The 5,390-nt window shown below is 36.4% G+C and overlaps 1 pseudogene; it reads left to right on the top strand.

The window, feature by feature from the left end:
* Positions 1–3,562: 3,562 nt before the first annotated feature.
* Positions 3,563–4,572, top strand: LOC142436582 (ribosome biogenesis protein BRX1 homolog pseudogene; annotated as a pseudogene).
* The last annotated feature ends 818 nt before the right edge of the window (positions 4,573–5,390 follow it).

Genomic DNA, 5,390 nt, shown 5'->3' with positions numbered 1-5,390 from the left:
ACTGTTAGCTGCTGTATAGAAAATATTTTCATACAGTATGTAATTTACACTTGTAATTTACTATAAATCGAAACAGATTAATTATTATTAATTTGGGCAAACAATTTTATGATCTATAAGGTCAGTTTTAGCGTACTGTAGTTTGTAACTTCAAAGTATTATTTATGCAAATTCACCAAAAGGTAACCTTCTTTGTTTGATTTAGGCAAAGTGGATTTTTAAAAAAGAGAATGTAAAACCAACAAAAAACAAAACTGTAATATTTCTCTCCTGAAATACCACAAATTTCTTCAGCTTTTATGGTCATATTTTATTGGCATATCATTATAATATAAATCATAAAAAGGATTCTTTTCATTATGTCTATGTTATCTTCTATTTTATTCTTATGTAAATGTCTCTACCTTGTATTTGTTAACAATATTTATGTTATTAATCAAAAGAGCCCTCAAGTCACATTTATTTCAATAGCCAATTAATTTTAAAAGTACTGGGTGTGGATTATTTGAACCAGTAAGCCACAGTGTTTTGATCTTTTACATGAAAATAACTGTAATGCCCCAGCTTGACTGAGAAAAGATATAAAAAGAATGATTGCTATAAATCAGAAAACATTCATGACTTGCTGGAGGTGTAACAACTGTTGATTTAAAGTTTGCATCTTTGATAACATGATGCTGCTGGGAAGATAACATCTTTTTGACAAAGCGGTGAACATAAAAATTACAAGGATTTACTCAATATTTAGATATTTTCTCTGTATCACTTACAGGAATAAACTATTGTATGCACTTACACCAAAATTGAATTATACTATACCTCATCAAGAAATTTTACAATAAATTCAGTATTTCCTTGTTACAGAGGTATACTGCAGATGTGTCACATCACAAATACAAATAACTTAAATAACCCTCAGTTTAGAGAAATGGTCTACTATCGTTATGTACAAGTAGTTTCTACTATTGCAATACAAACACAGAATCTAGCACACACCTGGAGTATTATTCATTCTCTTCTATTATCAGCTGGAAGTCAGTGATTGAAAAATTAGGTGACAAAACAGAAAAGGTATTGCATTGACTGGGGAAGAAAACACATCTCAAAAGTTAAATTTTGAAAATGTATACAAGAGAATAACGTTACCAAGCAGTATGAAATAATAATAGTGTTTTTATGTATCTAAAAGTTGCTGCATTATGTACCTATCCTTCACTGTTGACTCACAAACTAGGAAATTTTATGCTGAAGTTTTGTGTTTCTCATATATCAGTGAAGTGCACACAGAACATCATCAAGGAAGAGCCATAGAATAAAATTCCAATCCTCTATTCAGAGTAAAACTAAGAGGTCAAAAGGGAAATAGAGAGCCCAGGAAAAGAAACTCAATGTTCTGACATTCTGAGAGAGAGATGAACAGTTATATAGAAAAGTGGGGTAAGAAGAAGGTGAGCGCGATGGCAGGATTAGGGATTATGTATAGGAAAACAGCAAATTGAACAGTGCAAGGTTAGCTAATCCACCCTCCAACCTAGAAAGTGATCCTCTGAAACATCTCCCTGGATAACCGTGCTGAGGCATGCTGCTCAAATACTCCTGCAAGACCACTCTGGCAAACACACATTTTGTTGCAAATAGCATCCTTGACTCCTCCATTGTTGGCTATTCAGGTTCTAAATGTTCCAGGAATGTCAGAAGGCTCCAAACAGCAGGCAGTACACTTCTGAAGGCAAAATAGAAAACAAAGTAGATAGTAGTCAAAAAGTAAATAGGTAGCTAAATAGTAATCAATGAAGCCTCGATTCAGACTCAGGTGAGTTATTTCAATCATGCCAATCACCCCAGTTTTGAGAAACTATCACACAGTAATATTGAGAATGACACAAGTAGTGATATAATATGTCTCTTCCCTTAAACGAAACTCATTTTGCTTCCTTTTTTCCTGTGAATTTCACTTAACTTATTAACAGTTTTGCTTTTTATTGAATATTTTAAAAATATTTTTTTCTCTTTACCCAAGACTTTCTTGCAATATCATTGTGCTACATACGCACTCCACTGCCCTACCCAATTGGAATATATTTTAATACTCAAATATATTTTTAATACTCAAATAAAATTATTTGAATTTTATTAAAATTAATACTCAATAATTAAAATTAATACTCAAATAAAATTATTTGAATCCCAAGCCAGGTGCTCAGGAAATTCCAAACCCCAGTTGCCTTACCTCCTAAGAACTAGATTGAGGTTGCCTACATTCCTTCTAGATAACGCTCACCCTGTAGTTTTATCCTGCGTTTCTGCCTTCATTCCTCAAGCTGTGTGTGCAAAAAAAAGTTATTGAAGGTTTCAAAAGAACAGAAAGCAGCTTTAAGTTGAACATCAGACATCATGGTTCATTAAGGGATGTTTTCAACAAATATTTAGTAGGCATCTACCGTGTGCCATCATTGTTCAAAACCATGGAGAAACGGTAGTAAACACAACAGATGAAACTCCCTGCTTTAATCAAGCTTGCAGTTTCATGAGGGAGACAGATAATAAGCAAAGTACACAAGCAAAATGTATAAATTATAGAATGATAGGTGTTATTAAAAGAGACTCTGTGGAAGAAAACAGATTTATATGAGACAGCGGGAAAGAAGATTGACTGAAGGTATTATTTTGGTAATAGAATCAAGAAAATAAGGGGGGAACCTAGATATATGCTGATAAAGTATGTCTTAGAAATAAGAAAAAAAAGACTTTGATATAGGTGTTCCACCTTGAACTTGAGCTAGGCCTTCCCCTTGGAAGTTAGTGTTCTGGTAAGGAAGATGATAGGACTATGGTTCTTAATACCTCCTTCCCAGAATTTCTCTCAGGTAGCAGATGAGCAACTCAGAAATTATTTTTATTTCATTAGAAAATAATGGTGGTTCTCTTTATTATAACGGAATATTATAATATTCAAAATTCTGTCTTAGAGTCTAGCTCGGTATAACTGAAAATTATTACATACATACATACACATACACAAAACCAATCTTTGTTACAACACACAAATCCAATTCCAACCTCTGGTTATAAGATCATAGCCAATTAGAGTTGTGTTAGGGCTAGGATGAGGGTGAGGGTTAGGGTTAGGGTTAGGTTAGGGATTAAAACAAGATCATAACCATCTGCCCTCACTTTGACTCTCTAGTTGTACTCCAATTGTCCACCGCCCTTGAACTCTTTAATAGAAGTGGTGCCTCCTAATTCAGAACGATTCCAGCATCTTAATTGTGAACAATGTGTTTACATTGAACCAAATTCAAAACAAAAAAAGAGTGATAAAAATAAAAACACAGAAATAATTCATCTGATGGACTAATGGATCATGTAAACATTCTAAGACCAAAACACGTAGATGGTGCATGTTTGTTGACCACTATCAACTGCTCTGAGCAGCATCACAGTAGGATGTCATGAACATGACGAGTGGAAAATGTGGAACATAATTCAAAAGCATTAAAAAGATCATATTAGATGGCATGGAAACCTGGTCATCCAAGCCAAGACATGAAAATGGAACCAAAAAGATGTCCCATCACCGGCTAAGCAGCATGACACTGCAAAGGAGGCACAAGAGGAATACATAGACCATATCCCAGGCCCTGTCAGCAAGGGCAAGTGGAAGAATAAGGATCAAGTTCTCATCTATTCTTCCAGAGGAGTAAATTTCAGAACAAGATGCTTAATGCAAGATTTAAGAATGGTGATGCCTCGTTCAAAAGCAGATACTAAAATAGATCATAAAGATAAGTTATTCGTGATTAATGAGGCCTACTAAATGAAAAACTAATAAGTGCATCTATTTTGAGGCCAAGAAAAAGCAGCATCTTTATATGTGGCTTTCAAATTCACCTCACGGACCATCTGCTAAATTCCTTGTTCAGAATAATCATACCCTAGCTGAACTCAAGTTGACTGGAAGCTGTTTGCAGGTTTCTCGGCCCCTTTTGTGTCTTGACCCTGTATTGGATGAATCCCACAGGATACTTTGTTAAAAGACTGCTAAATTCAGATCTTCTGGATGCCCCACTGTCGCCCCAGCTGACCTCCTTGTCAGCCCTTTATGAATCATGTGTTTGCTTTCAGCATTGTGGATAATCGGTTATGGGTGCAGAATTTCCAGATTATAGAGGAAGATGCTGCTCTGGTAGAGATAGGGAACGTTTTGTCTTAAACTTTATCCAGATTTTCCAGGGAAGGCTCAGAGCACCAACTTCATAGGAAAACCCTATTCAGTCACCAAACACGCAGCCGTATCAAGAAATCCATCACAGCTGCAAAATACAAAGCACGACAGCAAGGGAGGAGGTGCAGAAACGGAGAAAGAAAGAGCCCACGACTGAGCTGCCCATGGTCCCCTGCAGATGTGCTCAACCCCCAGCCGAGGAAAAGTCCATCAAAATTGAGTGGGTGAAATCAGAGCCCCGGGTGGGATTGAAAACCAGGAAGAAAAAGATCTACAAAAGGCAACGAAAAATGCCACAGAAGATGAGCAGTGGGGGTGCGAAAGGAGTCCAGTTGTTTTGTATTTAATTTACATTCAGAGTGTTAATATTTCCATTATCCAGAGCTGTGTAACTCATGCAATTTTAAAGAAAAAAATGAAATACCAGAATCATTTTGTATGGATTTAATGGTGTCGGTATGTTTCTAAATAAAATGGTATCACAACTCAAAAACAAACAAACAGGTTAACCTCTTGGAAAGATCAGGTGGGATCCCCACGAAAGCTTCAGCTCTGAGTCTGAACAGGGGATATGGGATACATGATGAAATACTGAGGGGATTGGAGTGGATTATTTTAATCATAAGGTGTATGACTCATTGTATGTAAAACTATGACCATCTCTGTAAACCTTCACCTAATTCACAGTAATTTTTAATAAAAAAGTTAAAAATATTCTATTCAGAATATTCAAAAGTAACCCCAAAGCCTTACGTTCTTAGTGGTGACAACATTCCAATCATAATAAACTGGGTTCCTGGAGGTACTGTTTGCATTGTCTAGACATAAAAACAAAGCGAACAGAAAAGCATGGGTCTGGTTTGATGAGACCAAAAGAGTGAAGGGGAGAAGAGATCTCCCGGGCCACGTCTAACTCCCGTTGGGGGCTTTCCGAAGTGTTGTACAGCAGCAGCAGACTGTCATCAGCTGGAAGGTCCTCAAAAGGAATAGGGAGAGGTGTTTTTGGGTAAGGAAAAGATGGTACCCATCCCATGGTGTGCACCACCTCCACAACTTCTTCTAGGCCAGTAGGCTGAAATAGCCGCGTCATTTACATAAGAAGGAAAAGAAGGAAGTGAATAAATGCTGAAAAGAGTCACAACTCTCTGGAATATCAAAGACTCAG

The sequence above is a fragment of the Tenrec ecaudatus genome, unplaced genomic scaffold (genome assembly GCF_050624435.1).
Source record: "Tenrec ecaudatus isolate mTenEca1 unplaced genomic scaffold, mTenEca1.hap1 Scaffold_424, whole genome shotgun sequence".
Classification (NCBI taxonomy): domain Eukaryota; kingdom Metazoa; phylum Chordata; class Mammalia; order Afrosoricida; family Tenrecidae; genus Tenrec; species Tenrec ecaudatus.
Note: the sequence above shows the minus strand (reverse complement) of the source record. Positions and strands in the feature narration are given on the sequence as shown.